The 24,419-nt window shown below is 55.3% G+C and overlaps 1 pseudogene; it reads left to right on the top strand.

Annotated features, from left to right (window-relative positions):
* The first annotated feature begins 3,802 nt into the window (after positions 1-3,802).
* The window catches only part of LOC141157767 (UDP-glucuronic acid decarboxylase 1-like), a 100,496-nt pseudogene continuing 79,879 nt past the window's right edge, over positions 3,803-24,419 (top strand).

The following is a 24,419-nucleotide window of genomic DNA, read 5'->3' as shown; positions in this document are numbered from 1 at the left end:
GCGTCAGAAGCGGATGGTTTGGGTTTAAGCCAGGAGGTGATAAAGTGCATTGGGAGGTGGAGTTCAGATCGTTATCTGTCCTATGTACGGCATTAGGTGTGCAGGCTTATGTTTTATCTGGTCAGAAGTGAATACAATTCTTTGGTTGTCTTTTTGCAGGTGGCATCTCGTTATTAGTCTGGATTCTCGGACACTCTTTCGTTCATTGGGGGGCGCTGCGGGCGGATGTGAGGCCGAACGGTAGGCAATTGGGTTTTAGCAGAGAGCAAGCGGTGGTTCGGTGGCTGGGTTTTCGAGGGATGGTATGGAGAAGGATGCTGCCTGAATTCTATAGGGCGGCTCATTTGGACCGGGCGCCGTATATTTTGGTAGTGCATTTGGGGGGGAATGATTTGGGGTCTCGGCCGGTTAGGGAATTGATGAGGGATATTCGGATTGATTTTTTAAGGTTGTGGACATCTTTTCCAGGGGTGTTAACGGTTTGGTCTGACATTGTACCGAGGAAAAAATGGAGGGAGGCTAGATCAGTGAAGGGCATTAACAGGGCACGAGTTAAGTTAAATAGAGCCATAGCAGCGTTTGTCGGTAGGAACGGGGGAATAAGTGTTCGGCATCTTGATCTTGAGGCAGGTGTTGGAGAATTTTGGGCAAAGGATGGCGTACATCTGAACAATGTTGGAATTGATTTGTGGACATTGGCTATACAGGAGCGGATTGAGAGGGCCATGGCGGTGTTGGGGCTCTCACAAGTCTGAGGTGGTCAGGGCTGTTCGTTTGTGGCGGGGGGTGGGGTTCTTGGAGTTGGAACAGAAGTGTCGCTGGAAAATTATTTGAATTTTACAGGCAGTGGTTTGATTAAGCGGGGTGATCTGGCATCTGTTTTTTTGGGGCTCTGGAAGGGGTTTTACCCTGGGAGCTTTTGGTGCCCTCGAGCTGGTGATGGACGGCTGAGGGTAACACGGTGGTTCGACTTCGGTCTAGTTTTGCCAGATCAATTTTTAACTCCAAGAACCCTCCCTTCTTATTTATTTCATTATAATGTATATATGTTAATGTTGTTTGTTAATAAAATGGCCGCTGTGGCCAAATTTATCCAAAGAAAATTACAGGTGCAGTGTTTTTATTTGTTAAAGTATGTAAGTGCGGTAAGATGGGGTGGAGGCTTATGAAAGGTGGAACCCGGGTTGGCAGTATACGGTCAAGGAAAATACTTATGCCAATATAGATAATGTATAATCATTTTTATACCATATACCCTTAAAAGGATATCAGTCTAATGTTTATAAGTATATTGAATGATTTACATCAGCGATGTCAAACTCAAACAGAGGGCCAAAATAAAAAATACTTGGCGAAAGTTGCAGGCCAGCCAGTATACAGTATAATGGGCCCCACACAATCATCCATACAGTATAATGGCCCCACAGGGGTGGTGGTTCTGGTGTCACGGGCCATGTATAGTCACCCTGCAAGCCAGATTTGGCCCACAGGTCAGAGTTTGACACGTATGTTTTACATAAACACACAGAAGAATACAATTTGAGATCAAATAAATAAGAGGACGAAGTCCAAATAAGCCCAGTTTGGGTAGTGACGTGTGAGGACTTAAAGAGATTGCAGTAAAGGTGGTTGAAGTCCTTTCTTTTTCTTCACTCTGAATCATCTTTCGAGATTATCTGGAGGAAGTTTCCGGGATCTTGTCCTCCGTCATGTTTTTGTCACACAACACGTCACTACCCCAACTGGGCTTATTTGGACTTGGTCCTCTTATTTATTTGATCTCAAATTGTATTCTTCTGTGTTTACGTAAATCATACGTGTCAAACTCTGGCCTGTGGGCCAAATCTGGCTTGCAGGGTGATTTTATATTTGTCCCGCTACACCAGAACCACCACCCCTATGTCATTATACCGTATGGAGGACTGTGGGGCCCATTATACTGTACTGGTTGGCCCGCAACATTCTCCAAGTTTTTTTTATTTTGGCCCGGTGTTTGAGTTTGACATCACTGATGTAAATCCTTCAATATACTTATAAACATTTCCATGATATCCTTTTAAGGGTATATGGCATAAAAATGATTATACATTATCTATATTGCCAGAGTTTTTTTTCCCATATTTCAGGTCCAGATTATATTTGCATGTGTTGCCAACTTTATAATAGCTCAGTTTGGATCCTTAACACCTCTAGATTACCTTAGCTGATTTGTAGAGTGTAATGGTTCTGGAGACTAACACCTTGTGTGTTTTAGAATTCTATTATGATTATCATACTTCAACTAATAGTGATACCGATTACCTTTGTCCTGAGATGGCGGTATTTTTCAATTACCTTTTACTGTAATAGATTCATGCATATTTATGTTGTCGCCGTTGTCTCTGCAGTTGCTACTACGACAGCAAAGTTCAGCCGATGCTGTTGACTGCCGAACTTGCTCAGTTTCCGTTTTCTTCACTTCTCTGCCTATAATTCTCTCCTAAATCTTCTTTCCTCGACCTTGGCCAGCTTTTTGTCTAATGTTCCCATGCTTCCACAACTACCTTTTTCTCTTTGAGGAAGCAAGAAGTCACATTCTTCCTTAAGTTTCATGGCATCAGCGTGAGCGGCATCAAGTTTCTTAACAAATTCCTTCTCCTTGGGTTCTTGTGTTTTGGTTCTCTGTTTAGCATCCTTCTTGACTCTTCTATTGGCCAAAAAGACCCTTCACCTTACTGATCACGTGATATTTTTGCCTTGTTGAGATTTTTGCTTTTACCCAGAACCAAAGTACTTTGTTAGCTGTGACAGTAGCACTGGTACATGTTGGTTGCGATTGTGTACAGAGCAGGAAATAAAACCTGGCCAACACCTGCCGATTCGCATGCTTGCCCTCCGCTCCATTCACTTCAGGTGTTGGCTGGACAGCTGTCTGTTACACAGGGATTCACTCATCCATAGTTTTAATCACCTTAATATCGTTCATCAACGCTTGCAAATTACTATTATAAATTATAGTAAGTGAATTTCAGGCAAATATATATTTAGACAGTAAGACACATGGGAGTGGTATAGGCTGCTGCGGGAATATTTAGGGATTAGAGTTACCTAAAACAGTGAATAACACTGAATGTTGTCTGTAATCTGGCAAGTTTACTTTGAATCCATCAATAGTTTGGTTACCAAGAATGCCACGTCACTGAAACAAATAGAGATAAAAGAATAGCCTTCCAAATATCCTAATGCAGGAGGGTGGAAAGGACCATGTCACAGTAGGAATACCTTTATAAAATAGATATTTTATTGATAAGAATAAAAATAGGACAAAGATACATGAAAAACAGGTGTCTCTCATGTGAGGGAGTAGCCTGACCCAAAGTCCAATGATTAGAGCAAAAACATACAGATAAAAAGTATGTGTATGTAAAATATATATTATATAACATAATGTAGAATTAAAATAAATTAAATAAATGTATTTTATATATTGCAAAACTCTTGTTCATTGAGTAATGCCGCAAAAAATATTCACAAAATAGTAATCCTAGAGGGTTCATATCTGTGATCTAAATGGGGGTTGTGCGCTAACAATGTGATCGTTCTGTCCCCATATAGTGTGCACATGAACAATCGTTCTTCCTCACGCAGTTTAGATTGATGTTCTTGTTCTGTAAAAGGCTGATTTCCACAGGCCATTGAACTTGTTTTATCTATTCGTGCTCGATTTGAGCAGAATTCTCTCCGTCTAAATACGGCTTTAGCGCAGATTGTTTCCAGTGAATCAGAGGATGAGGCCAATCTATCTATATATACCGGTAATTTCATGGAGTTTATTCATGTCTTTTCAGGATTAGCGAAGCGTGTTGGAGCTCGGCTACTACTGGCATCTACTTCAGAGGTCTATGGAGGTAATTGTGACATTACATTTGTGTATTTTAGAATATTGCTAAAGAGGGTAAAGGCCCCGTCACACATAACGAGATCGCTAGCGAGATCGTTATTACGTCACGGTTTTGGGATCGCTGGAGAGTCGCTTCGTGATCGCTGGGGAGCTGTCAAACATGCAGAACTTCCCAACGATTTCGGCCGCCCCAGCGATCTAACTAACGATGTCGGCGGTCGTTGGGACGCTTTCACACAGCAGCTATTTCAACGATCCACACCTTGATAGGGACTGTACTGTGTCACAAACGCGTGCATAAAATTACTTTTCGTAAAATTACGTACATTTTTGACCACTTTTTTGTGCACGCTTTTTAAAATGCTCCATGTGCCCCTGGGTCTGCCAGCAAAGTGAATGTGAAATTCACTTTGCCGTACAAACACTGCGTAAATATTCGCTGCACTTTTATGGGAGAAAGCGCGGGCGTAAAAAGAATCAACATGTCAATTCTTTACACACCTGCGGCCGCACTTTCTCCCATAGGAACCCATTATCCCCACTGGAATTACGCATTAAACCACTTTATTTTTTTTATTTTAATGCTTACGGTTTTGGGGTTCCTCCACTTCAGGGGCGCGGAAAAGTCCAATTTATGCACGCCTACGTGTCTCAGTTCTGAATCGCTAACGAGGTCGTTGATAAGGTGTCAAATACAGCGATGCACACTGCCCAGCGGGAGCGCGACGACCCAGGGATGGTCCAGGAAGCTTTGTAACGATCAGCGATCTCACAGCAGGGGCCTGATCGTTGCTACCTGTCAGACATAACGAGATCGCTAGCAAGATCGCTATTGCATCACAAAAACCGTGACTTATCAACGATCTCGCTAGCGATCTCGTTATGTGTGACGGGGCCTTTACACTTGAAATCGCTTTCAACATTGTTCCTGCGTCTCATTGTCTTTACCACCATTATCTCAGGTGTCAAGCTGCAGAGCAAAAGATAAAAAGTCCAGACTGTGATAAATGATGTCATGTCGGCTCTTGTAATCTTTGGCCTTTTTATTGTTTGTTGTTTTGATATAATGGTTCCTTGTAAAGCCCATAGTCTGTATTCTACTTATTTTTTTATTACATTCACTTTATGCTTTTTCCTCAATCTCCTCCTATGTTAATCATCAGATCCAGAAGTACACCCTCAAAATGAAGACTACTGGGGACATGTGAATCCTATTGGCCCCGAGCTTGTTATGATGAGGGAAAGCGAGTAGCAGAGACCATGTGCTATTCTTATATGAAACAGGTTGGTCGTGTTACTAATATTCAGTGTAATCTGGAAGACGTCTTACAACCTACAATAACACCCCTCCCCCCCACCCCAAATTTTTGACCCATGTCATGAATCAAAATCGCTCATACAAGTCTGTGGGTCCGTGGAAATTATGGATAGCATTAGTCGGTTATACAGTAATGTCTAAAAAAAAAATCGTTTGTCTCCCAAGCAAATATATAAAACTGGAGGATATCATGGTCCGAATAATGGGGTCTGACAAAAACTCTTAATAAGGCCTTGCAGACGCCCTTATTCTGACCTCTATATCTTTAAGCCCTATGTATTTCCTGTGCTCTAATTACATTAGGGAGACTTTATTTGCTGAGGGATTGTTTTTTTTTGCTGATGGTGTGATTTGCCCAAGTTTCAAAACTATTGCACATTGTGTAATTTGCGCAGTTTTAAGTCCCTTGATAAGTAGCTAATCTTGTATGTGATGGAGTAATTGATTTTTGCACTACCCATGTAATAGAGTGCTTTTTTGTATTAAATCTACTATCTTTACAGCATGCTCCATCTGAAATGGGTCAATTTAGTCTTACAATATTAAAATGTCTGTGGCACACAAGCAATATAAATGTTCTGTACATTAAGAATGGTAGAAATGGTAAAAACAAAACAAAACCCCAAAATACACCGTTGGAGAATTAAATGAGGGTCCCATCTTGATAACGATCAGCTAAGCCGCTAGGGCCCTATGCAAGACCTGGCAAGACAGAGGGCAATAAAAGCTGCAATCCTTCATTTGGGTGCTACAGTTGAAATGAACATACATACTGCAATTACCCCCTCCCTCCCCTAAGTTTTAAAGCTGATTGCTCAAGGTTGCTTCACTCGGTAATTGCCTAAAAAAGTGGGAAATGTTTCAGTTACTATGTTATAGGTGTTCTATATAGACTGGGTCAACGTAGGGAACCACTCAGATAGCCTTCTAGTGGTGCTGTGACTTCTTAGCATCTACTACTCATCTGCTTTTTTTCCTACGAGGCTGTGACTTAACACTTTAAAAACCAAAAAGGTATTTGACATATTACTTTTCACTTCAAATTCTTTTGGAGCGCTTTGATAAAAGTATTTCAGATTTCTTGGAAATTCTGCTATCTTTTTGTGAAAACCACAAAGTTCAGTCTTTGAAGTTGGGTTTCTGCCATAACTTTAAATGACAATGAGTTCTGGGGTGGCCAGTCCACTCTTCTGCTGCCAGCCTCATCTTGATATAATAATGGCTTGATCTTCACAGCAGTGGGCTTGAAGTTGTTATATTATTGCTAATTATGTTTTATTTCCAACCAAAAAAAATTCAAAGGGTGTTTCATTATGTAAAATAGAATGTGTTTATACGAGTCACAAATTACAGAATCAATTAACCATGCCAGAGCAATTCATTATAGACCTGAGGTCTTCAACAAATGGTTTTGTGAATGTGTGTCCTTGCTATAGGAAATGCTGCATTGATAACATTATGTCATATAATACATGCTGTGCCCTCTCAAGGAAAGCTAATCACAACTTATTGGAAACATTTACATGGGTTTTCTTTTTATAAATGGGTACAATTTCAAACTGCAGATAGAAGCAAGCAGCTCGTCAACATTCATAAGAACAGAGGGCTTCTTAATTCCATAGGTTACCAGCTACCTCTGCAAACTAACAAAGGGCAGTATTCTATCAGAGGTGGCTAGGTTCCTGGGCAAGTAGTGCAGCTCTTGTATGCTTTATGCTATAGAGCTTGCAAGCGCTGCTCTGAAGCTAGCCAGATGGCTGGATCCAGCCAGGCTCATTGTCCCTGCACTTACACAATGCTGCAGAGGCAAAGCTGGCTCTGCTGTCAACAGTGGACAGTTTGGGCCAACTGTGCGGCCATGTTGCTGGTCAGTTTCATCATTCATTCAGGAACGCCCCCAGGCAAGTAAGAAGCCAGTAGGCTGGTTAGTGGTACCTTCCAAAACTCGTAATGAAAACAACCTTGTAAAGCGATACAAGCTATGGTAGAAAAATACATGCTTATTTGTGTAGAATGTTTTTACAAACAAAAGTCTAATTTTTACTGGAAGAAAATGTGGTCTCTAAACTGCTTTTCTTGTTGGCAGGAAGGTGTGGAGGTCAGAGTGGCTCGGACATTTAATACATTTGGGCCACGTATGCACATGAATGATGGAAGAGTTGTCAGTAACTTTGTACTACAAGCACTACAAGGAGAGCCTTTAACTGTAAGTACGAAATGGCAAACCGTTCTGGTCTAAATACCCTCTAATAGGTTTCTTCTAATTGAAGGATGGTATAAACATCCTGCCTGTTCCTCACCTCCGCGCATGCTGTTTTCTGCACCAAATCTTTTAGTTGGATTAAAAGGAAATTGGTCTCTATACCGTACATGATAGAATGAATGAAAAATGAATCAGCTTATTAAAAAGTTCTTTCATAAAGTTAAGTGAAGTTGCATCACTAGCAAATAAAATTGGCCAAGGTTTTCATGCCATGTTTTATGGAAGGAATCTGAAACTTTTAGGCATTACGATTTCTCTACTCATTGTTTTGGGTCCAGAAGTATGACATAGCGGTTTTCTAATGATATTTGCATCATGATTGTACACCTATTATGAGTCGTCCTCGTCAATCCTTAACCTCCTCCTCATCCATCCTAGTCCTCCTCGACATCGTTGTTGCCCTCCTAGTCCGCCCTTGAGGGAGTCCTTGTGTCCTCCAGGCCTCATCCTTTTCTGGCCCGCGGCCTCCGGGCCTCCTCCTTTTCTGGCCCGCGGCCTCGTCCTTTTCTGGCCCGCGGCCTTGTCCTCTCTGGCCCACGTTCTCGTCCTCTCTGGCCCTCATCCTCTCTGGCCCGCGTCCTCGTCCTCTCTGGCCCACGTTCTCGTCCTCTCTGGCCCTCATCCTCTCTGGCCCGCGTCCTCGTCCTCTCTGGCCCGCGTCCTCTCTGGCCCGCGTCCTCGTCCTTTCTGACCCGCGTCCTCGTCCTCTCTTGCCTGCGTCCTCTCTGGCCCGCGTCCTCTCTGGCCCGCATCCTCTTTGGCCCGCATCCTCTCTGGCCTGCGTCCTCGTCCTCTCTGGCCTGCGTCCTCGTCCTTTTTGGCCCGCGTCCTCGTCCTTTTTGGCCCGCGTCCTCTTTGGCCCACGTCCTCTCTGGCGTGCGTCCTCTCTGGCCTCCGTCCTCGTCCTCTCTGGCCCGCCTCCTCTCTGGCCTGCTTCCTCGTCCTCTCTGGCCCGCGTCCTCTCTGGCCCGCGTCCTCGTCCTTTTTGGCTTGCGTCCTCATCCTTTTTGGCCCGCGTCCTCGTCCTTTTTGGCCCGCGTCCTCGTCCTTTTTGGCCCGTGTCCTCGTCCTTTTTGGCCCGCGCCCTCGTCCTTTTTGGCCCGCGTCCTCGTCCTTTTTGGCCCGCGTCCTCGTCCTTTTTGGCCCGTGTCCTCGTCCTTTTTGGCCCGCTTCCTTGTCCTTTTTGGCCCGCGTCCTCGTCCTCTTTCGCCTGCGTCCTCCATACCTTGTCCTTTTGGCCCGCGTCCTCGTCCTTTTTGGCCCGCGTCCTCGTCCTCTCTTGCCTGCGTCCTCTCTGGCCCGCGTCCTCTCTGGCCCGCATCCTCTCTGGTCCTCGTCCTCTCTGGCCTGCGTCCTCGTCCACTCTGGCCCGCGTCCTCGTCCTTTTTGGGCCGCATCCTCGTCCTTTTTGGCCCGCGTCCTCGTCCTCTCTGGCCCGCGTCCTATTTGGCCCGCGTCCTCTCTGGCGCGCGTCCTCTCTGGCCCGCGTCCTCTCTGGCCCGCGTCCTCTCTGGCCCGCGTCCTCTCTGGCCTGCGTCCTCGCCCGCGTCCTCGTCCTTTTTGGCCCGCATCCTCTTCCTTTTTGGCCCGCGTCGTCGTCCTTTTTGGACCGCGTCCTCGTCCTCTCTGGCCCGCGTCCTCTTTGGCCCACGTCCTCTCTGGCCCGCGTCCTCTCTGGCCTCCGTCCTCGTCCTCTCTGGCCCGCGTCCTCTCTGGCCTGCGTCCTCTCTGGCCCGCGTCCTCATCCTTTTTGGCTTGCGTCCTCGTCCTTTTTGGCCCGCGTCCTCGTCCTTTTTGGCCCGCGTCCTCGTCCTTTTTGAACCCGCGCCCTCGTCCTCTTTGACCCGCGCCCTCGTCCTTTTTGGCCCGCGTCCTCGTCCTTATTGGCCCACGTCCTCGTCCTTTATGGCCCGCTTTCTCGTCCTTTTTGGCCTGCGTCATCGTCCTTTTTCACCTGCGTCCTCCATACCTTGTCCTTTTGGCCCGCGTCCTCGTCCTCTGGCCCGCGTCCTCCATACCTCGTCCTTTTGGACCGCGTCCTCCATACCTCGTCCCTTTTGGCCCGCGTCCTCCATACCTGGTCCTCTGGCCCACGTCCTCGTCCTCTGGCTGGCGTCCTCCTTACCTCGTTCTTTTGGCCCGCGTCTTCCACTCCATACCTGGTCTCCTGGCCCGCGTCCTCCATACCTGGTCCCCTGGACGGCGTCCTTTTGGCCCGCGTCCTCCATACCTCGTTCTCTGGCCCGCATCCTAGTCCTCTGGCCAGCGTCCTCCTTACCTCGTTCTTTTGGCCCGCGTCCTCTATACCAGGTCCCCTGTCCCGGGTCCTTCATACCTCGTCCTTTTGGCCCGCGTCCTCCATTCCTCGTCCTCTGGCCCGCGTCCTCCATACCTGGTCCTCTTTGGCCCGCGTCCTCCATACCTGGTCCTTTTTGGCCCGCGTTCTTTTCTGGCCCGCGTACTTCATACCTCGTCCTTTTTAGTCCGCATCCTCGTACTCTGGCCCGCATCCTCGTACTTTGGCCCGCGTCCTCCATACCTGGTCCTTTGGCCCGTGTCCTCCATACCTGGTCCTTTTGACCCATGTCCCCCGTACCTGGTCCTTTTGGCCCGCGTCCTCCATACCTGGTCCTTTGGCCCGCGTCCTCCATACCTGGTCCTTTTGGCCCGCGTCCTCCACACCTTGTCCTTTTGGTCCGCGTCCTCCATACCTCGTCCCTTTTGGACCGCGTCCTTCATACCTCGTCCTCTGGCCCGCGTCCTCGTCCTCTGGCCCGTGTCCTCCTTACCTCGTTCTTTTGGCCCGCGTCCTCCATACCTGGTCCCCTGGCCCGCGTCCTCCATACCTGGTCCCCTAGCCGGCGTCCTTTTGGCCCGCATCCTCCATACCTCGTTCTCTGGCCCGCAACCTCGTCCTCTGCCCCTCGTCCTCCTTACCTCGTTCTTTTGGCAAGCGTCCTCCATACCTGGTCCCCTGTCCCGCGTCCTCCATACCTCGTCCTTTTACCCGCGTCCTCCATACCTCGTCCTTTGGCCCGCGTCCTCGTCCTCTGGCCCGCGTCCTTGTCCTCTGGCCCACGTCCTCCATATCTGGTCCTTTTTGGCCCGCGTCCTTTTCTGGCCCGCGTCCTCGTCCTTTTTTGCCCGCGTCCTCCATACCTCGTCCTCTGGCCCGCGTCCTCCATACCTCGTCCTCTGGCCCGCGTCCTCCATACCTCGTCCCTTTTGGTCCTCGTCCTCCGGGCCCGCGTCCTTTTCTGGCCAGCGCCCTTTACAGGCCCGCGTCCTTCATACCTTGTCCTTTTTGGCCCGCATCCTCGTCCTCTGGCCCGCGTCCTCCATACCTGGTCCTTTTGGCTCGCGTCCTCCATACCTGGTCCTTTTGGCCCGCGTCCGCCATACCTGGTCCTCTGGCCCGCGTCCTCCATACCTGGTCCTTTTGGCACGCGTCCTCCACACCTCGTCCTTTTGGCCCGCGTCCTCCACACCTCGTCGCTTTTGGTCCTCGTCCTCTGGCCTGCGTCCTCCATACCTCGTACTCTGGCCCGCGTCCTCGTCCTTTTGGCCCGCGTCCTCCATACCTCATCCTCTGGCCCACGTCCTCGTCCTCTGGCCAGCGTCCTCCTTACGTCATTCTTTTGGCCCGCGTCCTCCATACCTGGTCTCCTGGCACGCGTCCTCCATACCTGGTCCCCAGGACAGCGTCCTTTTGGCCCGCGTCCTCCATACCTCGTTCTCTGGCCCGCATCCTCATCCTCTGGCCAGCATCCTCCTTACCTCGTTCTTTTGGCCCACGTCCTCCAAACCAGGTCCCATGTCCCGCGTTCTTCATACCTCGTCCTTTTGGCCCGCGTCCTCCATTCCTCATCCTCTGGCCCGCGTCCTCCATACCTGGTCCTTTTTGGCCCGCGTCCTTTTCTGGCCCGCGTCCTCGTCCTTTTTTGCCCGCGTCCTCCATACCTCGTCCTCTGGCCCGCGTCCTCCATAACTCGTCCTCTGGCCCGCGTCCTCCATACCTCGTCCCTTTTGGTCCTCGTCCTCCGGGCCCGCGTCCTTTTCTGGCCAGCGCCCTTTACAGGCCCGCGTCCTTCATACCTTGTCCTTTTGGGCCCGCGTCCTCGTCCTCTGGCCCGCGTCCTCCATACCTGGTCCTCTGGCCCGCGTCCTCCATACCTGGTCCTTTTGGCCCGCGTCCTCCATACCTGGTCCTTTTGGCTCGCGTCCTCCATACCTGGTCCTTTTGGCCCGCGTCCTCCATACCTGGTCCTTTTGGCCCGCGTCCTCCATACCTGGTCCTCTTTGGCCCGCGTCCTCCATACCTGGTCCTTTCTGGCCCGCGTTCTTTTCTGGCCCGCGTACTTCATACCTCGTCCTTTTTGGTCCGCGTCCTCGTACTCTGGCCCGCATCCTCGTACCTTGTCCCGCGTCCTCCTTACCTGGTCCTTTGGCCCGTGTCCTCCATACCTGGTCCTTATGGCCCATGTCCCCCGTACCTGGTCCTTTTGGCCCGCGTCCTCCATACCTCGTCCCTTTTGGACCGCGTCCTTCATACCTCGTCCTCTGGCCCGCGTCCTCGTCCTCTGGCCCGTGTCCTCCTTACCTCGTTCTTTTGGCCCGCGTCCTCCATACCTGGTCCCCTGGCCCGCGTCCTCCATACCTGGTCCCCTAGCCGGCGTCCTTTTAGCCCGCATCCTCCATACCTCGTTCTCTGGCCCGCTACCTCGTCCTCTGCCCCGCGTCCTCCTTACCTCGTTCTTTTGGCAAGCGTCCTCCATACCTGGTCCCCTGTCCCGCGTAATCCATACCTCGTCCTTTTACCCGCGTCCTCCATACCTCGTCCTTTGGCCCACGTCCTCGTCCTCAGGCCCGCGTCCTTGTCCTCTGGCCCACGTCCTCCATACCTGGTCCTTTTTGGCCCGCGTACTTTTCTGGCCCGCGTCCTTTTCTGGCCCGCGTCCTCGTCCTTTTTTGCCCGCGTCCTCCATACCTCGTCCTCTGGCCCGCGTCCTCCATAACTCGTCCTCTGGCCCGCGTCCTCCATACCTCGTCCCTTTTGGTCCTCGTCCTCCGGGCCCGCGTCCTTTTCTGGCCAGCGCCCTTTACAGGCCCACGTCCTTCATACCTTGTCCTTTTGGGCCCGCGTCCTCGTCCTCTGGCCCGCGTCCTCCATACCTGGTCCTCTGGCCCGAGTCCTCCATACCTGGTCCTTTTGGCCCGCGTCCTCCACACCTTGTCCTTTTGGCCCGCGTCCTCCATACCTCGTCCCTTTTGGACCGCGTCCTTCATACCTCGTTCTCTGGCCCGCATCCTCATCCTCTGGCCAGCATCCTCCTTACCTCGTTCTTTTGGCCCACGTCCTCCAAACCAGGTCCCATGTCCCGCGTTCTTCATACCTCGTCCTTTTGGCCCGCGTCCTCCATTCCTCGTCCTCTGGCCCGCATCCTCCATACCTGGTCCTTTTTGGCCCGCGTCCTTTTCTGGCCCGCGTCCTCGTCCTTTTTTGCCCGCGTCCTCCATACCTCGTCCTCTGGCCCGCGTCCTCCATAACTCGTCCTCTGGCCCGCGTCCTCCATACCTCGTCCCTTTTGGTCCTCGTCCTCCGGGCCCGCGTCCTTTTCTGGCCAGCGCCCTTTACAGGCCCGCGTCCTTCATACCTTGTCCTTTTGGGCCCGCGTCCTCGTCCTCTGGCCCGCGTCCTCCATACCTGGTCCTCTGGCCCGCGTCCTCCATACCTGGTCCTTTTGGCCCGCGTCCTCCATACCTGGTCCTTTTGGCTCGCGTCCTCCATACCTGGTCCTTTTGGCCCGCGTCCTCCATACCTGGTCCTTTTGGCCCGCATCCTCCATACCTGGTCCTTTTTGGCCCGCGTTCTTTTCTGGCCCGCGTACTTCATACCTCGTCCTTTTTTGTCCGCGTCCTCGTACTCTGGCCCGCATCCTCGTACCTTGTCCCTCGTCCTCCATACCTGGTCCTTTGGCCCGTGTCCTCCATACCTGGTCCTTTTGGCCCATGTCCCCCGTACCTGGTCCTTTTGGCCCGCGTCCTCCATACCTGGTCCTTTGGCCCGCGTCCTCCATACCTGGTGCTTTTGGCCCGCGTCCTCCACACCTTGTCCTTTTGGCCCGCGTCCTCCATACCTCGTCCCTTTTGGACCGCGTCCTTCATACCTCGTCCTCTGGCCCGCTTCCTCGTCCTCTGGCCCGTGTCCTCCTTACCTCGTTCTTTTGGCCCGCGTCCTCCATACCTGGTCCCCTGGCCCGCGTCCTCCATACCTGGTCCCCTAGCCGGCGTCCTTTTGGCCCGCATCCTCCATACCTCTTTCTCTGGCCCGCAACCTCGTCCTCTGCCCCGCGTCCTCCTTACCTCGTTCTTTTGGCAAGCGTCCTCCATACCTGGTCCCCTGTCCCGCGTCCTCCATACCTCGTCCTTTTACCTGCGTCCTCCATACCTCGTCCTTTGGCCCGCGTCCTCGTCCTCTGGCCCGCGTCCTTGTCCTCTGGCCCACGTCCTCCATACCTGGTCCTTTTTGGCCCGCGTCCTTTTCTGGCCCGCGTCCTTTTCTGGCCCGCGTCCTCGTCCTTTTTTGCCCGCGTCCTCCATACCTCGTCCTCTGGCCCGCGTCCTCCATAACTCGTCCTCTGGCCCGCGTCCTCCATACCTCGTCCCTTTTGGTCCTCGTCCTCCGGGCCCGCGTCCTTTTCTGGCCAGCGCAATTAACAGGCCCGCGTCCTTCATACCTTGTCCTTTTGGGCCCGCGTCCTCGTCCTCTGGCCCGCGTCCTCCATACCTGGTCCTCTGGCCCGCGTCCTCCATACCTGGTCCTTTTGGCCCGCGTCCTCCATACCTGGTCCTTTTGGCTCGCGTCCTCCATACCTGGTCCTTTTGGCCCGCGTCCTCCATACCTGGTCCTTTTGGCCCGCGTCCTCCATACCTGGTCCTCTTTGGCCCGCGTCCTCCATACCTGGTCCTTTTTGGCCCGCGTTCTTTTCTGGCCCGCGTACTTCATACCTCGTCCTTTTTGGTCCGCGTCCTCGTACTCTGGCCCGCATCCTCGTACTTTGGCCCGCGTCCTCCATACCTGGTCCTTTGGCCCGTGTCCTCCATACCTGGTCCTTTTGGCCCATGTCCCCCGTACCTGGTCCTTTTGGCCCGCGTCCTCCATACCTGGTCCTGTGGCCCGCGTCCTCCATACCTGGTCCTTTTGGCCCGCGTCCTCCACACCTTGTCCTTTTGGCCCGCGTCCTCCATACCTCTTCCCTTTTGGACCGCGTCCTTCATACCTCGTCCTCTGGCCCGCGTCCTCGTCCTCTGGCCCATGTCCTCCTTACCTCGTTCTTTTGGCCCGCGTCCTCCATACCTGGTCCCCTGGCCCGCGTCCTCCATACCTGGTCCCCTAGCCGGCGTCCTTTTGGCCCGCATCCTCCATACCTCGTTCTCTGGCCCGCAACCTCGTCCTCTGCCCCGCGTCCTCCTTACCTCGTTCTTTTGGCAAGCGTCCTCCATACCTGGTCCCCTGTCCCGCGTCCTCCATACCTCATCCTTTTACCCGCGTCCTCCATACCTCGTCCTTTGGCCCGCGTCCTCGTCCTCTGGCCCGCGTCCTTGTCCTCTGGCCCACGTCCTCCATACCTGGTCCTTTTTGGCCCGCGTCCTTTTCTGGCCCGCGTCCTTTTCTGGCCCGCGTCCTCGTCCTTTTTTGCCCGCGTCCTCCATACCTCGTCCTCTGGCCCGCGTCCTCCATACCTCGTCCTCTGGCCCGCGTCCTCCATACCTCGTCCCTTTTGGTCCTCGTCCTCCGGGCCCGCGTCCTTTTCTGGCCAGCGCCCTTTACAGGCCCGCGTCCTTCATACCTTGTCCTTTTTTTCCCGCGTCCTCGTCCTCTGGCCCGCGTCCTCAATACCTGGTCCTTTCGGCTCGCGTCCTCCATACCTGGTCCTTTTGGCCCGCGTCCGCCATACCTGGTCCTCTGGCCCGCGTCCTCCATACCTGGTCCTTTTGGCACGCGTCCTCCACACCTCGTCCTTTTGGCCCGCGTCCTCCACACCTCGTCGCTTTTGGTCCTCGTCCTCTGGCCTGCGGCCTCCATACCTCATCCTCTGGCCCACGTCCTCGTCCTCTGGCCAGCGTCCTCCTTACCTCATTCTTTTGGCCCGCGTCCTCCATACCTGGTCTCCTGGCACGCGTCCTCCATACCTGGTCCCCAGGACAGCGTCCTTTTGGCCCGCGTCCTCCATACCTCGTTCTCTGGCCCGCATCCTCATCCTCTGGCCAGCATCCTCCTTACCTCGTTCTTTTGGCCCACGTCCTCCAAACCAGGTCCCATGTCCCGCGTCCTTCATACCTCGTCCTTTTGGCCCGCGTCCTCCATTCCTCGTCCTCTGGCCCGCGTCCTCCATACCTGGTCCTTTTTGGCCCGCGTCCTTTTCTGGCCCGCGTCCTCGTCCTTTTTTGCCCGCGTCCTCCATACCTCGTCCTCTGGCCCGCGTCCTCCATAACTCGTCCTCTGGCCCGCGTCCTCCATACCTCGTCCCTTTTGGTCCTCGTCCTCCGGGCCCGCGTCCTTTTCTGGCCAGCGCCCTTTACAGGCCCGCGTCCTTCATACCTTGTCCTTTTGGGCCCGCGTCCTCGTCCTCTGGCCCGCGTCCTCCATACCTGGTCCTCTGGCCCGCGTCCTCCATACCTGGTCCTTTTGGCCCGCGTCCTCCATACCTGGTCCTTTTGGCTCGCGTCCTCCATACCTGGTCCTTTTGGCCCGCGTCCGCCATACCTGGTCCTCTGGCCCGTGTCCTCCATACCTGGTCCTTTTGGCACGCGTCCTCCACACCTCGTCCTTTTGGCCCGTGTCCTCCACACCTCGTCGCTTTTGGTCCTCGTCCTCTGGCCTGCGTCCTCCATACCTCGTACTATGGCCCGCGTCCTCGTCCTTTTGGCCCGCGTCCTCCATACCTCATCCTCTGGCCCACGTCCTCGTCCTCTGGCCAGCGTCCTCCTTACCTCATTCTTTTGGCCCGCGTCCTCCATACCTGGTCTCCTGGCACGCGTCCTCCATACCTGGTCCCCAGGACAGCGTCCTTTTGGCCCGCGTCCTCCATACCTCGTTCTCTGGCCCGCATCCTCATCCTCTGGCCAGCATCCTCCTTACCTCGTTCTTTTGGCCCACGTCCTCCAAACCAGGTCCCATGTCCCGCGTCCTTCATACCTCGTCCTTTTGGCCCGCGTCCTCCATTCCTCGTCCTCTGGCCCGCGTCCTCCATACCTGGTCCTCTTTGGACCACGTCCTCCATACCTGGTCCTTTTGGGCCCGCGTTCTTTTCTGGCTCGCGTCCTTCATACCTCGTCCTTTTTGGACCGCGTCCTCGTCCTCTGGCCCGCATCCTTGTACTTTGGCCCGCGTCCTCCATACCTGGTCCTTTGGCCCGTGTCCTCCATACCGGGTCCTTTTGGCCTGTGTCCCCCATACCTGATCCCTTTGGCCCGCGTCCTCCATACCTGGTCCTTTTGGTCCCCGCGTCCTCCCTACCTGGTCCTTTGGCCCGCGTCCTCCATACCTGGTCATTTTGGCCCGTGTCCTCCACACCTTGTCCTTTTGGCCCGCGTCCTCCATACCTCGTCTCTTTTGAACCGCGTCCTTCATACCTCGTCCTCTGGCCCGCGTCCTCGTCCTCTGGACCGTGTCCTCCTTACCTCGTTCTTTTGGCCCGCGTCCTCCATACCTGGTCCCCTGGCCCGCGTCCTCCATACCTGGTCCCCTAGCCCGCGTCCTTTTGGCCCGCATCCTCCATACCTCGTTCTCTGCCCCGCGTCCTCCTTACCTCGTTCTTTTAGCCCGCGTCCTTCATACCTGGTCCCCTGTCCCGCGTCCTCCATACCTCGTCCTTTTTGCCCGCGTCCTCCATACCTGGTCCTTTTTGGCCCGCGTCCTCGTCCTCTGGCCCGCGTCCTCCATACCTCGTCCTTTTTGGCCCGCGTCCTCCATACCTGGTCCTTTTTGGCCCGCGTCCTTTTCTGGCCCGCGTCCTTCATACCTTGTCCTTTTGGGCCCGCGTCCTCGTTCTTTGGCCCGCGTCCTCCATACCTGGTTTTCTGGCCCGCGTCCTCCATACCTGGTCCTTTTAGGCCCGCGTCCTCCATATCTGGTCCTTTTTGCCCGCGTCCTCCATACCTGGTCCTTTTGGCCCGCCTCCTCCATACATGGTCCTTTTGGCCCGCGTCCTCCATACCTGGTCCTCTGGCCCGCATCCTCCATACCTGGTCCTTTTGGCCCGTGTCCTCCACACCTCATCCTTTTGGCCCGTGTCCTCCACACCTCGTCCCTTTTGGCCCGCGTCCTCGTCGTCTGGCCCGCGTCCTCCATACCTCGTCCTCTGGCCCGCGTCCTCATAACCTCGTTCTTTTAGCCTGGGTCCTCCAGACCTGGTCCCCTGGCCCACGTCCTCCATACCTCTTCCTTTTGGCCCACGTCCTCCATACCTTGTCCTCTGGCCCTCGTCCTCGTACTCTGACCCGCGTCCTCATCCTCTTACCAGCGTCCTCCATACCTGGTCCTTTTTGGCCCGCGTCCTCCATACCTGGTCCTTTTTGGCCCACGTCCTTTTCTGGCCCGCGTCCTTCATACCTTTTCCTTTTGGGCCCGCGTCCTCGTTCTTTGGCCCGCGTCCTCCATACCTGGTTTTCTGGCCCACGTCCTCCATACCTGGTCCTTTTGGCCCGCGTCCTCCATACCTGGTCCTTTTGGCCCGCGTCCTCCATACCTGGTCCTTTTGGCCCACGTCCTCCATACCTGGTCATTTTGGCCTGCGTCCTCCATACCTGGTCCTCTGGCCCGCGTCCTCCATACCTGGTCCTTTTGGCCCGCGTCCTCCACACCTCATCCTTTTGGCCCATGTCCTCCACACCTCGTCCCTTTTGGCCCGCGTCCTCGTCGTCTGGCCCGCGTCCTCCATACCTCGTCCTCTGGCCCGCGTCCTCATAACCTCGTTCTTTTAGCCCGGGTCCTCCAGACCTGGTCCCCTGGCCCACGTCCTCCATACCTCTTCCTTTTGGCCCGCGTCCTCCATACCTTGTCCTCTGGCCCTCGTCCTCCTACTCTGACCCGCTTCCTCGTCCTCTGACCCGCGTCCTCCATACCTGGTCCTTTTTGGCCCGCGTCCTCCATACATGGTCCTTTTTGGCCCGCGTCCTCCATACCTGGTCCTTTTTGGCCCGCGTCCTCCATACCTGGTCCTTTTTGGCCCGCGTCCTACATACCTGGTCCTTTTTGGCCTGCGTCCTCCATACCTGGTCCTTTTTGGCCCGCGTCCTCAATACCTGGTCTTTTTTGGCCCGCGTCCTCCATACCTGGTCCTTTTTGGCCCGCATCCTCCATACCTGGTTCTTTTTGGCCCGCGTCCTCCATACCTGGTCCTTTTGGCCTGTGTCCTCCACACCTCGTCCCTTTTGGCCCGCGTCCTCGTCGTCTGGCCCGCGTCCTCCATACCTCGTCCTCTGGCCCGCGTCCTCCTTACCTCGTTCTTTTAGCCCGGGTCCTCCAGACCTGGTCCCCTGACCCACGTCCTCCATACCTCTTCCTTTTGGCCCGCGTCCTCCATACCTTGTCCTCTGGCCCGAGTCCTCGTACTCTGACTCGCGTCCTCGTCCTCTGGCCCGCGTCCTCCATTCCTGATCCTTTTTGGCCCGCGTCCTTCATACCTGGTCCTTTTTGGCCCGCATCCTCCATACCTGGTCCTTTTTGGCCCGCGTCCTCCATACCTGGTCCTTTTTGGCCCGCGTCCTCCATACCTGGTCCTTTTTGGCCCGCGTCCTCCATACCTCGTCTCTTTTGAACCGCGTCCTTCATACCTCGTCCTCTGGCCCGCGTCCTCGTCCTCTGGACCGTGTCCTCCTTACCTCGTTCTTTTGCCCGCGTCCTCCATACCTGGTCCCCTGGCCCGCGTCCTCCATACCTGGTCCTCTAGCCTGCGTCCTTTTGGCCCGCATCCTCCATACCTCGTTCTCTGTCCCGCAACCTCGTCCTCTGGCCCGCGTCCTCCTTACCTCGTTCTTTTAGCCCGCGTCCTTCATACCTGGTCCCCTGTCCCGCATCCTCCATACCTCGTCCTTTTTGCCCGAGTCCTCCATACCTGGTCCTTTTTGGCCCGCGTCCTCGTCCTCTGGCCCGCGTCCTCCATACCTGGTCCTTTTTGGCCCGCGTCCTCCATACCTGGTCCTTTTTGGCCCGCGTCCTTTTCTGGCCCGCGTCCTTCATACCTTGTCCTTTTGGGCCCGCGTCCTCGTTATTCGGCCCGCGTCCTCCATACCTGGTTTTCTGGCCCGCGTCCTCCATACCTGGTCCTTTTGGCCCGCGTCCTCCATACCTGGTCCTTTTGGCCCGCGTCCTCCATACCTGGTCCTTTTGGCCCACGTCCTCCATACCTGGTCCTTTTTGCCCACGTCCACCATACCTGGTCCTCTGGCCCGCGTCCTCCATACCTGGTCCTTTTGGCCCGCGTCCTCCACACCTCGTCCCTTTTGGCCCGCGTCCTCGTCGTCTGGCCAACGTCCTCCATACCTCGTTCTCTGGCCCGCGTCCTCATAACCTCGTTCTTTTAGCCCGGGTCCTCCAGACCTGGTCCCCTGGCCCACGTCCTCCATACCTCTTCCTTTTGGCCCGCGTCCTCCATACCTTGTCCTCTGGCCCTCGTCCTCGTACTCTGACCCGCTTCCTCGTCCTCTGACCCGCGTCCTCCATAACTGGTCCTTTTTGGCCCGCGTCCTCCATACATGGTTCTTTTTGGCCCGCGTCCTCCATACCTGGTCCTTTTTGGCCCGCGTCCTCCATACCTGGTCCTTTTTGGCCCGCATCCTCCATACCTGGTCCTTTTTGGCCCGCGTCCTCCATACCTGGTCCTTTTTGGCCCGCGTCCTCCGTACCTGGTCGTTTTTGGCCCGCGTCCTCCATACCTGGTCTTTTTTGGCCCGCGTCCTCCATACCTGGTCCTTTTTGGCCCGCATCCTCCATACCTGGTTCTTTTTGGCCCGCGTCCTCCATACCTGGTCCTTTTGGCCTGTGTCCTCCACACCTCGTCCTTTTTGGCCCGCGTCCTCAATACCTGGTCTTTTTTGGCCCGCATCCTCCATACCTGGTTCTTTTTGGCCCGCGTCCTCCATACCTGGTCCTTTTGGCCTGTGTCCTCCACACCTCGTCCCTTCTGGCCCGCGTCCTCGTCGTCTGGCCCGCGTCCTCCATACCTCGTCCTCTGGCCCGCGTCCTCCTTACCTCGTTCTTTTAGCCCGGGTCCTCCAGACCTGGTCCCCTGGCCCACGTCCTCCATACCTCTTCCTTTTGGCCCGCGTCCTCCATACCTTGTCCTCTGGCCCGAGTCCTCGTACTCTGACTCGCGTCCTCGTCCTCTGGCCCGCGTCCTCCATTCCTGGTCCTTTTTGGCCCGCGTCCTTCATACCTGGTCCTTTTTGGCCCGCATCCTCCATACCTGGTCCTTTTTGGCCCGCGTCCTCCATACCTGGTCCTTTTTGGCCCGCGTCCTCCATACCTGGTCCTTTTTGGCCCGCGTCCTCCATACCTCGTCTCTTTTGAACCGCGCCCTTCATACCTCGTCCTCTGGCCCGCGTCCTCGTCCTCTGGACCGTGTCCTCCTTACCTCGTTCTTTTGCCCGCGTCCTCCATACCTGGTCCCCTGGCCCGCGTCCTCCATACCTGGTCCCCTAGCCTGCGTTTTTTTGGCCCGCATCCTCCATACCTCGTTCTCTGTCCCGCAACCTCGTCCTCTGGCCCGCGTCCTCCTTACCTCGTTCTTTTAGCCCGCGTCCTTCATACCTGGTCCCCTGTCCCGCATCCTCCATACCTCGTCCTTTTTGCCCGAGTCCTCCATACCTGGTCCTTTTTGGCCCGCGTCCTCGTCCTCTGGCCCGCGTCCTCCATACCTGGTCCTTTTTGGCCCACGTCCTCCATACCTGGTCCTTTTTGGCCCGCGTCCTTTTCTGGCCCGCGTCCTTCATGCCTTGTCCTTTTGGGACCGTGTCCTCGTTATTCGACCCGCTTCCTCCATACCTGGTTTTCTGGCCCGCGTCCTCCATACCTGGTCCTTTTGGCCCGCGTCCTCCATACCTGGTCCTTTTGGCCCGCGTCCTCCATACCTGGTCCTTTTGGCCCACGTCCTCCATACCTGGTCCTTTTTGCCCGCGTCCTCCATACCTGGTCCTCTGGCCCGCGTCCTCCATACCTGGTCCTTTTGGCCCGCGTCCTCCACACCTCATCCTTTTGGCCCGTGTCCTCCACACCTCGTCCCTTTTGGCCCGCGTCCTCGTCGTCTGGCCAACGTCCTCCATACCTCGTCCTCTGGCCCGCGTCCTCATAACCTCGTTCTTTTAGCCCGGGTCCTCCAGACCTGGTCCCCTGGCCCACGTCCTCCATACGTCTTCCTTTTGGCCCGCGTCCTCCATACCTTGTCCTCTGGCCCTCGTCCTCGTACTCTGACCCGCTTCCTCGTCCTCTGACCCGCGTCCTCCATACCTGGTCCTTTTTGGCCCGCGTCCTCCATACATGGTTCTTTTTGGCCCGCGTCCTCCATACCTGGTCCTTTTTGGCCCGCGTCCTCCATACCTGGTCCTTTTTGGCCCGCGTCCTCCATACCTGGTCATTTTTGGCCCGCGTCCTACATACCTGGTCCTTTTTGGCCCGCGTCCTCCATACCTGGTCTTTTTTGGCCCGCGTCCTCCATACCTGATCCTTTTTGGCCCGCGTCCTCCATACCTGGTCATTTTTGGCCCGCGTCCTACATACCTGGTCCTTTTTGGCCCGCGTCCTCCATACCTGGTCGTTTTTGGCCCGCGTCCTCAATACCTGGTCTTTTTTGGCCCGCGTCCTCCATACCTGGTCCTTTTTGGCCCGCATCCTCCATACCTGGTTCTTTTTGGCCCGCGTCCTCCATACCTGGTCCTTTTGGCCTGTGTCCTCCACACCACGTCCTTTTTGGCCCGCGTCCTCGTCGTCTGGCCCGCGTCCTCCATACCTTGTCCTCTGGCCGGCGTCCTCCTTACCTCGTTCTTTTAGCCTGGGTCCTCCAGACCTGGTCCCCTGACCCACGTCCTCCATACCTCTTCCTTTTGGCCCGCGTCCTCCATACCTTGTCCTCTGGCCCGAGTCCTCGTACTCTGACCCGCGTCCTCCATTCCTGGTCCTTTTTGGCCCGCGTCCTCCATACCTGGTCCTTTTTGGCCAGCATCCTCCATACCTGGTCCTTTTTGGCCTTTGTCCTCCATACCTGGTCCTTTTTGGCCCGCGTCCTCCATAACTGGTCCTTTTTGGCCCGCGTCCTCCATGCCTGGTCCTTTTTGGCCCGCGCCCTCCATACCTGGTCCTTTTTGGCCCGCGTCCTCCATACCTGGTTCTTTTTGGCCCGCGTCCTCAATACCTGGTCTTTTTTGGCCCGCGTCCTCCATACCTGTTTTTTTTTGGCCCGCGTTCTCCATACCTGGTCCTTTTAGGCCCGCGTCCTCCATACCTGCTCCTTTTTGGCCCGAGTCCTCCATACCTCGTCCTTTTTGGCCTGCGTCCTCCATACCTCATCCTTTTTGGCCCGCGTCCTCCATACCTGGTCCTTTTTAGCCCGCGTCCTCCTAACCTGGTCCTTTATGGCCCACGTCCTCCTAACCTGGTCCTTTTCGGCCCGCGTCCTCCATACCTGGTCCTTTTAGGCCCGCGTCCTCCATACCTGGTCCTTTCTGGCCCGCATCCTTTTCTGGCCCGCGTCCTTTTCTGCCCCGCGTCCTTCATACCTCGTCCTTTGTGGCCCGCGTACTCGTCCTCTGGCCCGCGTCCTCGTACTTTGGCCCACGTCCTCCATACCTGGTCCTTTGGCCTGCGTCCTCCATACCTGGTCCTTTTGGCCCGCGTCCCCCATATCTGGTCCTTTTGGCCCGCGTCCTCCATACCTGGTCCTTTTGGCCCGCGTCCTCCATACCTGGTCCTTTGGCCCGCGTCCTCCATACCTTGTCCTTTTGGCCCGCGTCCTCCACACCTTGTCCTTTTGGCCCACGTCCTCCACACCTCGTCCCTTTTGGCCCGCGTCCTCCATACCTCGTCCTCTGGCCTGCGTCCTCTTCCTTTTGGCCCGCGTCCTCCATACCTCGTCCCTTTCGGCCCGCGTCCTCCATACCTCGTCCTCTGGCCCGTGTCCTCGTCCTCTGGCCCACGTCCTCCTTACCTTGTTCTTTTGGCCCGCGTCCTCCATATCTTTTCCCTTTTGGCCCGCGTCCTCAATACCTCGTCCTCTGGCCCGCGTCCTCGTCCTCTGGCCCGCGTCCTCCTTTCCTCGTCCCTTTTGGCCCGCGTCCTCCATACCTCGTCCTCTGGCCCGCGTCCTCGTCCTCTGGCCCGCGTCCTCCTTACCTCATTCTTTGGGCCCGCGTCGTCCATATCTGGTCCCCTAGCCCGAGTCCTCCATGCCTGGTCCCCTAGCCCGCGTCCTTTTGGCCCGCGTCCTCCATACCTCGTTCTCTGGCCCGCAATGTCGTCCTCTAGCCCGCGTCCTCCTTACCTCGTTCTTTTGGCCTGCGTCCTCCATACCTGGTCCCCTGTCCCGCGTCCTCCACACCTCGTCCCTTTTGGCCCGCGTCCTCGTCGTCTGGCCAACGTCCTCCATACCTCGTCCTCTGGCCCGCATCCTCATAACCTCGTTCTTTTAGCCCGGGTCCTCCAGACCTGGTTCCCTGGCCCACGTCCTCCATACCTCTTCCTTTTGGCCCGCGTCCTCCATACCTTGTCCTCTGGCCCGAGTCCTCGTACTCTGACTCGCGTCCTCGTCTTCTGGCCCGCGTCCTCCATTCCTGGTCCTTTTTGGCCCGCGTCCTCCATACCTGGTCCTTTTTGGCCCGCATCCTCCATACCTGGTCCTTTTTGGCCCTTGTCCTCCATACCTGGTCCTTTTTGGCCCACGTCCTCCATACCTGGTCCTTTTTGG

Source organism: Phyllobates terribilis, unplaced genomic scaffold (genome assembly GCF_046119375.1).
Source record: "Phyllobates terribilis strain yellow unplaced genomic scaffold, ASM4611937v1 Scaffold_8__6_contigs__length_399053987, whole genome shotgun sequence".
NCBI classification, from domain to species: Eukaryota; Metazoa; Chordata; class Amphibia; order Anura; family Dendrobatidae; genus Phyllobates; species Phyllobates terribilis.
The sequence above is the reverse complement of the archived record's forward strand: the minus strand, read 5'-3'. Positions and strand labels throughout refer to the sequence as shown.